Genomic DNA, 12,213 nt, shown 5'->3' with positions numbered 1-12,213 from the left:
GCACACCCCTATACGTACACAAACATGCACACATACCTATAACTAGTATACTGTATATCTTATTGATGCAATCTATTTCACATGTAACTTGATCTATTTCTCCACACTAACGATATTGATGATATGCTTCGTGGCATCAAAGGAAGACTTAAGAAAATAGCACTTCCTTAAAAAAGCAACATTTGCTTACAATCACTTTGCTCCCTTACAGCTTTAATGTTTAATTATGAACCCTTAAATGCAGTATCTTCATTTTTATGTGCATTTCCATTAAGAGGCTCAAAATCAGAAAGACTCATGAAGGTCAAATTCCAAAAATGCAGTAGACACACACATCAAGAAGTTTTAGCCAGCCACAGTTTCTTGGGGCAAGTTCCCACATTTAAGAATTTGTTTGCCCTTAACACTTGTACATTTTTACTGAGAGAACCACTGGTGTAAAAGCAGCAAATGTGAAAGGGCTGTAGTTTAGTGTTGGAGCACATGCTTTGTATGCAGAAGTTCCCAGGCACCTCCAGCAAGAGCTGGGGAAGATTCCTGCCTGAGATCCCCTACCAGTCAGTGTGTCCCAGGCATGGGGAATCAGTTGTCCTCCAATGCTTTCAGACTCCAGATCCCATCAGCCTCATCCAACATGTCCACAGGTCAGATTCCTCATCCTTCATGTAGGCAGTTGCTGAGAAAGATGGAACAATAGTTTGATTCATTATACAGCAGTTTCATGTGCTCAACTGCAGTATAAAGTGTGACAAAGCTATTAGGATAGCCCCACATTTCATGCAATAATTGTGTTTGGTGTCAGTACTGGTACACCAGGAAATACTGGTCTAACAATGGCATACCTGCGACAGCAGAGTAGATAAATAGGTACCACAGCAGCAGTAGAATAACAGCAGTTCCGTGTGTTCTGGTTTCTGTCAGTGTTCTGTTGCGCCAAAGCAGTTTAGTCATGCTGGCCACATGATCCGGAAAGTTGTCTGTGGACAAACACCAGCTCCCTCAGCCTGAAAGCGAGATGAGCGCAGCAACCCCATAATCGTCTTTGACTGGGGTCCTTTACACTTTTTTTTGCATTACACCTGTGGCAGCCACAATTGTCACAGAGTGGAGCCACTCTGAGTTGAGAACCTAGCATCTTGAGTTACGTTCAGTGTGCATAAGAGAGTTTCCAACCTGAGATCAAACTCCTTTGACGTGCTAAGGGCTTGTTGACAACACATTATCTACCTGACGTGATGGAAACATTTGCCTTGTAAATGAACCTGTCTGCCATGTAAGCTTAGCTTTAAGCTACTTTAATTCACTGAACCTTTCATTTTCCCCCACCTTATTTCTGCCTGAAGAAAAGACCAAGAGCTTTGCATTCTATTTCATCAGCTGGCAGTTCCAGTCTTCCAAGGTAGTTATTATTATAAGCTTACTAATGACAAAATGAGGGATTTGCAAACATATTGACAGATCTGTGGAAAACAGAAGCGGTGGCAAGCAACACCATGTGGTGGAGATAGCACAGGTGAATGTTTAGCAGATAGATATTCATATGGCAGGGATTTGCAAAAGGGCCTTCTATTTATTGCTGCTGTTGCATCTCAATCATACCAATTTCAAGTTTTTTTCTTTGTAGAAAGACAGCTTATAGAGGCAAGAATGTTATCTTCATCGTGGAGATGCAGAGCCATCCAGCAACACATTTTTCATATTTGCTAGAGCTCTACGAACAGTTGAGGCTTTTCACAAAATGTTTCTTTCTTGGGAAGGGAAACACAATTTCCACATGGGGGATTCACAAATATACCCAATCTTTAATTTCTCTTCCTCTTGCATCTCTCCTCTCCCATAAATCTCTTCAGATGTTTTTGTCATCTTCTCCTTTTCCTTCTGAAACCTTGACATAATTTTTTTGGGGGAAAGTCTGCAACAATCAAAGCAGGATGTTTATAGATTCCATGTTTTCTTTATGGTACAAATCAATCATATTGATATGTTTGCATATACAGCTTCCACCTTGAATAAATTAATCCACATACCCTGCAATAAGAAGCAACAACATGCAAATGTGCATTGCGATTCATATTTTCATGAGAAAATTGTTACCATGGCAAATGCTTTGTGTGTGAAATGCTGCAAATTCAACAGAGATGCCCAGAGAAGCATAATGTTGTCGACTGTCTGATTCTCAAATATAGGGTTTCCTATTGAATTTATTACTATAGCTTTCAGGATGAAATGTAAATGACATTTTAAATTCTGAAAAGAATTATTATATAAGAGAAGAAGTTTCCAATCATTCTAGGCTTAGGCTGGAAAAAGTGAGATTTTTGTCATGTTAAAATGAGCAATTTTATGGTGTGTAAAGATTAAAAAGTAATAAGATTGGTTTTAATTCTGAGGGTTTTGGTTTCTGATTTGTTTAAATGAGGTCTATTCATTCTTTCCCACTCCGCTTTTCCAGTTCATGTCACAACTTAGGCCCATCTCCATATCTGACCTTACAAGTATACAGATTGTCATACTTAAAGTAGACCCATTGAAATTAAGTTAATTGTGTCCACTTATTTCAATGGGTCTACATGAGTATGACTCATATTAGATCTAACCCAGAGACTCTGGCATGAGACTCTTCATCTCAAGGTTGTGGATTTGAGCCTCATGTTGCGTGAAAGATTCCTGCATTGCAGAGAGTTGGGCTAGATGACCCTCATGGTCCCTTCCAACTCTACCATTTTATTATTCTCTGATTTTATGTGTTTCCATGCATATAGACATGCAATTCTATATAGATGATCTTGTATGATGATGAATGCAAATTTGTATGTTCTCCAAACACTTGCCCCTAAATCCACTTGAATAGCTTTGCTATACCCAATCCTCGGGCTTGCCAAACAGAAGGTTGGTGGTTCGAATCCCCACAATGGGGTGAGCTCCCGTTGCTCGGTCCCTGCTCCTGCCCACCTAGCAGTTCGAAAGCACGTCAAAGTGCAAGCAGATAAATAGGTACCACTCCAGAGGGAAGGTAAACGCCGTTTCCGTATGCTGCTCTGGTTTGCCAGAAAGCAGCTTAGTCATGCTGGCCACATGACCCGGAAGTGGTATGCCGGCTCCCTCGGCCAGTAAAGTGAGATGAGTGCCGCAACCCCAGAGTTGTCCACGACTGGACATAACAGTCAGGGGTCCCTTTACCTTTACCCAATCTTAGAAGTGAAAAGTCCACAGACTGATTGCTTCCTTACACTTCAGTGCTATAAACTCACACAATTCAGACCAAACTTGATTAAAAATCCACACACTTTCTTAGCATACTGATGACTTTTTTTGGACTTCACCAGCCAAAACCTCTGGGAATGGAAAGTTGCTGATCCTCCAAGATACATTGAAGTTGCATCTTGTCTTTTAACTAGGAGAGAGAAAGCAGAGGAAGAAACTACAAACACAGATCAAAAGGTTGATATCAGCATTTTTTAATGACCTAGTTCCTGTACCATAGCCAATTGTTTTATATGAGGAATGATCAGCTGAAAGAGTTCCGCTGGAAACAAAAATGGATTCCATCATTTTATTCTGCCTGAAGCATTATGAATACAAGTGTTGGGTACTGTGTTGCACAACAGGAGTTGTGTAAACTGGTGTATAGTCCTTTGGTCTAGTCATTTGTTCATAAATGTGATTTGGGGCTATATTTTTTAAAACGAAGTTACCTGTAGACATTGGCCGGGGTGTGGGTGTATCAACACCTTTCAGATTTTGGTCCAATATGTGATATTATTCTTTTAGCCTTCAGATCTGATTTGAATAACTTTGAATTATTTTTTAAAAAATGTTGAGAACATTTTAAAAAACAAAAGAACTCCATCAGATTAAGTCCACACTGCTTTTAATTCTTCGGGAAGCAGGGTGGGTTACACTATTAAAATTCACTGTTTGTAAACAAAGGATTGTGTGTGTGTGTCCCCCCCCCCCCGATCTTCTGTTTGCAATCAGATTATGACAGACCCATTATTGCTTATGCACATTTTGTTTTGCAGCATGTGTGCAAACATAAATGAATTGCTACGTGAGCTATGTTTAATGGGATCTGTAGCAGTCATTGCACAGAAAAGTGTCTGGGAGAATGTGTGATGCAAAAGGGTTAAACTATCACAAGAATGTAGATATGAGAAGAGAATGGGAAAACAGAACATCTGTTGGTTACAGTACATCAATTGATGTAAAACAAGAAAACATTTTCCTTGTTTCTTCATGGATAAATATCAGGCAAATTTACAAAAAGTTTAGTGGCTTCAGTAAACTTTCCATATTTATTTCTGGCCAATACAGTGGTACCTCGGGTTAATAACTTAATTGGTTCTGGAGGCCCGTTCTTAACCTGAAACTGTTCTTAACCTGAAGCACCACTTTAGCTAATGGGGCCTCCTGCTTCCACCGCACCGCCAGAGCACGATTTCTGTTCTCATCCTGAAGCAAAGTTCTTAACCCGAGATACTATTTCTGGGTTAGCAGAGTCTGTAACCTGAAGCGTATGTAACCCAAGGTACCAGTGTACTGGAAATTAGCAGGATGGTAACATTCAAGTCAGAATTGTGCTTTTGGCAAATTTCTGTCAAAGAGCTAATACAATTCATTTTACAGATAAACTCATAGTCTTACTATAGTAAATATGTGGGCTTTTTTAACACCAAGTCCTCTCAGATACTCACTTTTGCATCAAGTGAGTTGCAGCCCAGCACGGCAAAGTGCAAAGACTGTGTCAGGTAGACTCTAATATAATAATTTATTATTTATACCCCGCCCATCTGGCTGGGTTTCCCCAGCCACTCTGGGCGGTTTCCAACAAAATGTTAAAATACAGTTGTCTGTTAAACATTAAAAGCTTCCCTAAACAGGGCTGCCTTCAGATGTCTTCTAAAAGCCTGGTAGTTGTTCTTCTCTTTGACATCTGTATTGGACTGTGTATGCACCATACATTTAAATTACTTTTAAAGCACATTGCTGCCCCCAAGGAATCATGAGAACTGCCATTTGTTAAATGTGCTGGGAACTGGCACTCTGTGATGGGTAAACTACAGTTCCCAAGATTCTTGCGGGGGTGGGGGGGAGTAATGTGCTCAAAATGCATGTGGTGTGTAGAGCCTTACTCTATTTTATCCTATTGGTCATAGTTGACATAGATTTCCCTCCCGCAGGAATAGCTAGAAAGACAGTATGATTCTCCATATTTTCAGAGTCTTTTTTGGTCTTCAGAGAAGCGAGAATGTCACTAAAGGGGTAAGTCTTTGAGCTAGGAGTTTCTGAAAGCCAATATCTGAGTAGTGAATTAGAGTGATGCATGGCAAAACAGCATTATCATAGCTGCATTTTCAAAAATAGCAAGTCACTTAGCACTATCTTAGCACTAAGTCACTTAGTCACTATCTAGGTGGATGATTTTGGGTTCCCCCCTCCTAACTGCAGCTTTCTGTATCACCAAGGCTGTCTTCTTGACATTATCCTGGAGAAAGATGTCATTGCAGAAATATCATCTTTTATTGGTTTAGCAATCAGATTACAAACAAGGTCTTTATTTTTCTGAAGGTATCATTGGCTGACATCTGTCTGAAAGGCAAATTAGGCACAGGCTTGTGACAGAGGGAGACTCATTAATTGTAGCAGCCATTTTAGCCATGATTCATGACATTAATGAGGGGGTGATAGCGGCTGCTCTAGAAAAGTTTATGAAGGGGCTGTGTCTCCCTTCATCTTCCTATCAATAGGGGCTTTCCTCCCCACATTCATTCACTTCAGTTAACACATACATAATGAGTAGAAAATGCAGGAGGGCTCCTAGAGACAAATGTTATTTTTAGAGCTTAGTACTGGGGGGGGGGGGGAATCAAACTGAAGAGCAAATCAGTCTACATTATGCAAAGCTTTGAACTATTCATTTTAGAGCCAGCAGCCTTCTCCTCCATTACAATAATTCAACATGTAAACAAATCTAGCACACTTTTTAAAATCTTTTTTTAACCCAATATCTTTTTTACATATGGTACACTAAGTAGCTGTTACTTAATTAATCTTGAATGTTATTGGCAAGTAATTTACATTTGTTTTCAACCAACTTGTATTATTGTTATTATTAACCCAACAGGAAGAAGAGCTTCAATGTCCAAATTTGCATTTTATAGCATACCATCATTTAGGATCCTGCTCATTATGTCTGAAGCAAGGCAATTGATGAAAGTGTGTGGAAAAGGGAATATACATGTGAGGGGCTAGCCAGCTTCTGTTTTATTTTTATTTTGATCAAGAAATGGTGGCATGCAATAATGACCGCTCCCCGCTTAAAACGGGGGACGCCCGTTGCGTGGACGCGTGCAGCCCCTAGATTTGGAGCGGCTCCAACAGCATAGGCTTGGTTTGCCTTCCCTCAGGTGGGATACCTGGAGGTCTCCACCTACCTCAGTCAGTTGTCCAATCCCACCTGGGGGAAGCGTTGCCAAGGAGACCAGGCCAGGTAGGGGAGGGATTACCTGCCCACACAATAGAAGGAGGATCTTACCTGGGAATCCTCACTTGGCTCCAGAGCTTCTCCCACCCTATCCACCCTCAGTTAATGTCTTATTTGCAGGTTAACTTTTCTTCACAAGTTTTGCAAGTTAACTTTTCTTCACAGGTATGCGGGCGCTGCTACGTTAAGGTCTCTGTTAAAGGCCCGGAAAGGAATTTCCCTGCATTGGCAGGTTTCGCCTTTCCCATAGCAAAACGTCACAACTTTGGCGGTATCAGGCCTTGGGTGGAATCCTTTAGTTCATCTTCCTCTTTGCGGCGGCGATACCAGGGTTCCCCATTAAAGGGGTTTCTGAAGGGAGGCTTTGACCATACGCCGAAAGGTCGTCATTGCTCTCCCCTGCGGCGGCGGCGTAACGGGGGCGGCTATCTCTGCTTGAACATATGTTCTCCAGAGCCGGCCCATCCCCCCCCACACACACACTGGATAACCCTGATGCTCCCTAGGTCCCCGGCTGGGGACTAGGGAGGGAGAACGCCCAATGCCTGAGCCAAGGTCTACCCACATTTGAAATTTAATAAAGTTGTGGCCAATTTAATCCCATAGCACGTTGTCTTGAGTCGTTATTCCACATGACGGGGGGACCGCGCGGGATCTGGGGACTCCGCCTGTCCACGCAAACATGAGTTGCCTAATGTGTACACATTAAATGGTGGTTCTGCCTGTTCACCAAAGTACAATATTGCTGATTCATCCAATGTTAGTTGACTAGATTGATTACTAAACTAGACCAAAATGTCAAACATTAATGCATAAAAAATTCTTCACAGCTGACCTAGTTGTCTTTTTCAATAAATTCTAAATGTTCTGTATAGCAGACAAGATTCCACATTTTCCCCACCTCAAAAAGTTAAGGAACACAGTTAATGAGTTAATTCTATTCGTGAGGAAAGAGCTGCCTCATTCCTGAGATGCATCTGTCTGAATCTGGTGACTTCCTCATCAGGTTACTGGGCAGATTACTAGGCACGCAACTTTGTGTTATAAAAGGGCTCAGATTACATGGGCCATGAGTTGTGATCAGGAAGGAGTGGCATGTTGCCGGACTGTGGAGTTATCAGAACACTTTGAGGGGAGCTTGACTGAAAAGAAGACTTGGAGAAGTGACAGAACACAGAGAACTCTAAGCTGCTGCACAACTCTGTGCAAATTGACTTAGAAGTTGTGTGTGGCCTTTGTTCAGCAAGGTCTTGGAGTACAGAAGCCCCCTCTGGGACCAGAGGGAGAAAAGCCTTTGTGTAACCAGCATATGGTGTGTAAATATAGCATTTTTCTTGCGTGTGCTAAGTAAAACAACTTGGCTGAAAACAACAACTGTTTCTTGTTGGTGAGCTTAACTGCTTTCCTAAAGTTTCCACATTGCACACATAGAGATAAAGATTTATAGGTTGAGGATAAACACAAACCCCAACAAATAATAACAATTTTAAGGCTACAATCCTATACATGTTTGCTTGAGAGTATTTCCAACTGAACTCCGTAGAGCTTACTTCTGATTGGACATGTATCAGATTGCACTATAAGAGCCCAATTCTAACCAAATCCATTTACAGTGGTACCTCAGGTTACAAACGCTTCAGGTTACAGATGCTTCAGGATACAGACTCCGCTAACACAGAAATAGTACCTTGGGTTAAGAACTTTACTTCAGGATGAGAATAGAAATCGCGCGGCAGTGGCACAGCGGCCGCGGGAGGCCCCATTAGCTAAAGTGGTACCTCAGGTTAAGAACAGTTTCAGGTTAAGAAGGGACTCCAGAATGAATTAAGTTCTTAACCCAAGGTACCACTGCTCCTCCAATGAAGTATCCTTAAGAATGCAGTCTGTTCTTATTTACTGGTTCCTGTTAAGTCTCCTATTTCTTAAGATCAAAATATGAATGCAATGAAAAATTCCAAGTGGCAGCACATTTCCAAATACATTTATACATTAACTTAATGCCAAAGATCACAAAAAGATGTGACACCAACGTATGATAACTGGAACTGTTGTTATTTGCTAATCCTCCAAAACAACCTTCATATTTTATAGTCTTTAAAAGGCCTTTATTGCAGTCATACAATTTAAAAATAATAATAACCAGCAATGTTTGTTTCCTGGACCATTGGTTTTGTTTCCTGGACTGTTGACTGTTGGTTTAGCTCATGGTATATAATAGAGTCTGTATAGTTAAAGCTATGGTTTTCCCAGTAGTGATGTATGGAAGTGAGAGCTGGACCATAAAGAAGGCTGATCGCTGAAGAATTGATGCTTTTCAATTATGGTGCTGGAGGAGACTCTTGAGAGTCCCATGGACTGCAAGATGAAACCTTATCCATTCTTAAAGAAATCAGCCCTGAGTGCTCACTGGAAGGACAGATCGTGAAGTTGAGACTCCAATACTTTGGCCACCTCATGAGAAGAGAAGACTCCCTGGAAAAGACCCTGATGTTGGGAAAGATGGAGGGCACAAGGAGAAGGGTATGACAGAGGACGAGATGGTTGGATAGTGTTCTCGAAGCTACCAGCATGAGTCTGACCAAACTGCGAGAGGCAGTGTAAGACAGGAGTGCCTGGCGTGCTCTGGTCCATGGGGTCACGAAGAGTTGGACACGACTAAACGACTAAACAACAACAACAATATAATAGAGTCTACACGCAAACTGGCACAGTGTTTATTTTTCCTCAGTATTTTCTAGACATGTATGTGTTTACATTTATCATTACCCCTTTCCGTATTGCTAAGGCCTTAAGTGGCTTTGTAGCAGTTTCCCTGGCATCATTTTCTTTTCATATAAATGTCATGTTCATCATTTGTTATCTCTGTGAAAAACCTCTGCACTCCTCAAGGAAAGGGAATGGACAGTAGCTGAAGAGGGACTCGAAGGACAATGTGAACCATTTGCCCTGTCAGAAATTTTGAGTCTTGAGCATAAGCATAAGCTATTCACTGTCACTTCCATATCTACTCCTCTCTAATCTTTCTGTCTTAGAAACCCTCTTGCTCTCGCCATAATTGGTAAGCATCGCCAGTCACAAATGCCCTGCAGCAAACTCTTTCCCCTCACCCATTTCTTAAGTCTGAAGAGTGTGCCCCCAAGAAGCAGACAAGAGTTGAGCTAACAAGTGCAACTTCTCAACATGCCATTGTCCTTCCTAATCAACTCTATTATAGCCAAGATTTGACAGAATCATTTAACTTCCTGGGAGCTGGCCTGATTCCATGCAGATGTCCTGCTGCTCTCCCTCAAGCAAGAATCAATATGAGAAAGACACATTAATAATGAAAAATATTATTGGCATGGTGTTGTTTTGAGAAACTAACCTCCAGGCTGAACTCAGGTCATATATTAGCATTAGAATATGCAAGAAATTTCTGAAACTCAGAGGGGCAGGAGGAAGAAATGGGAATTGTTGATGGTTTCTTTCAGACATGGCGGTCATCCTGCACACATGTCACAAGTTAATTGAAATTTCTTGCTGAAGCGACGACTGCTCGCTTCTGTATTGCTGCATGCATGAGTTTCAGTCAGGAGAGGAAGACTGCACAATTCTGGAGTAATGAAAGGTTCTGGTGAGGTAGAAGAGTCCAGCTATTGGCTCCCTGGAGAGAAAACCCTATTAAGAGGAGCCTTAACAGACCGTGGTGCCTTTGACTCCCCCTTCAGCTATTGCCCTTAAGTCCTGCTTTGTGAACCAAATGAGTAAAGCGGGCAAGGAAACTTCACTTCATCTGCCTCTCTCACACACCCTTCAGTACTTATGTACTCTTTCCTGCAATATATTTTTTAATTTTTTTAAAAAAAATTATTGGACAACAGAACAAAAATAAAAATAAAACATTGAACAACAAAAATTTATTGAACAACGGAAACAGACAATATGTACAAAGAGAAAAACAAACAATAACAGCCAAATAATACAAGCTCAGCACAAGCAGTTATCTCTTTCACTGTACAAGTTGTCTTTTCATACCCCCTTTGTAATTTTATAATTGCATTCATTGCACTCACTCTTAATTCTTGATTTTCCTTTTGACCTAATTATCAAAAGCTCCAACATATATTCTGACTGTTAATCATTGCTGCTATCCTAATTGGATTGCTTCTCTAGAGTTTTCTAGCTGCTACACCAGTGTCTTATTCCCTGCCCCCACCCTTTCTCCTGCCTCCACCCTGCCCCACCCTGCAGATATGCAACGGATGGTATTAAACTAAGTTGTCCTCAGTGTAGACCCACTCAGATCATTGACCATTACCAAGTTAGGGCCATGCATTCCAATAGGTCTACTCTGAGTAAAACTTAGTTAACTACCACCCTAAATGTAGCAGCCTTCATTCCTTTTAGAATTATCCTTCCTTTCTTCTGATCTCTTTTTATGATCCCCCTCCCCCCGTTCTTCCCTATGAACTATTATAGATCATATTTAAGGGCTCAGGGGACAACCATACTACGTCCCAGGAAACAATATTACATGATATCCTAGCAGCATATTCAAGGACATCCTTCTGGTTCCCCATCTTTAGGATGGGTTACACACACACACACACACACACACACACACACACACAAGTTTGGAAAACACCAAACTTTCCACAGGAGGGATGTTTGGATGAGCCCTAGTTCTAATATTGCCCAAATATCCTAGCCATCATGTCCATTTCTTTGCATGTCCTCATGTTTTCCTTTCTCTGTTCCCAATACTGCCAACTTCATCTATCCCAGAGTGCAGTCAGACTTTAGCTATTGTCTATTTTATTCTTGTAAGCTGCTTTGAGACCTACATGGTAAAGAAAAAAGAGTGATATTAAAGAAAAAAAATTAGAACAACAAAATAGCAAGCAAGGATAAGGAATAACCGTTCTGGGTGGTATGGCTTGACAGTGCCTATTCATATTCTGCAGTACTTTCTCAATTTTCACGCTGCCTCTGCTGCTTTCCTTGTGTCAAAACCAAATATGGTTTTTAGTAGACATTTGGGGCTTAAAGCTTGAAACTTCAGAAACATCTCTTCATACATGTTACCCCAATGGAACAGTGTTCCAGGTAACCAGGATGTTCTACCCAGAGCTTCAGAACTTAACATTTGACTGTAAGGGTAGTTTTATGTAGCATAAAGAAGAGGATTAAGACATGGTTTCAAATAACCACTGTGCATGTCTCTGGCTACAGACATTCTTTTAGAATAGGCCCTACCCTCATGGTTGGGTCACCCTCATGGTTGGGTCACCTCAGGAAACCATTTTGTCACATTTCTCCACTTCATGAGTGGTGACGTCCTCTTCCTTCAAGTTACCTCGGTTGACAGACCAAGCTACGTTGACTGTATGTTGACTCTGGACCCATTGCTGAAGCTAATTGGATGTGTGGATTCATTCTGATTTATTTTGTTGGTTGAACATAAGTAGAGTCCTGTTGGATCAGACAAGGGTCTAACAAATTCAGCGTTCTGTTCTTACATGACTAACCAAATTGATGCCTGTAGGAAGCTAGGAAGCAAGACCTGTGCACAACTGCACCATCTTGCTTGGGATTCTCAGCAACTTTAGTATTCAGATGGTGCCTCCGAAGTAATACAGCCACCAGTGAACTTTAGTAACATTTAACTCTCAATAGTATCGTTTTTTTGAATGTGAGTAAAGCTTTTGTCCTGAAAATGAGCTTAAATGCCAGTAAATGGCTTTAAGCTT

This window comes from Podarcis pityusensis (genome assembly GCF_964106645.2).
Source record: "Podarcis pityusensis genome assembly, chromosome: 5".
NCBI classification, from domain to species: Eukaryota; Metazoa; Chordata; class Lepidosauria; order Squamata; family Lacertidae; genus Podarcis; species Podarcis pityusensis.
Note: the sequence above shows the minus strand (reverse complement) of the source record.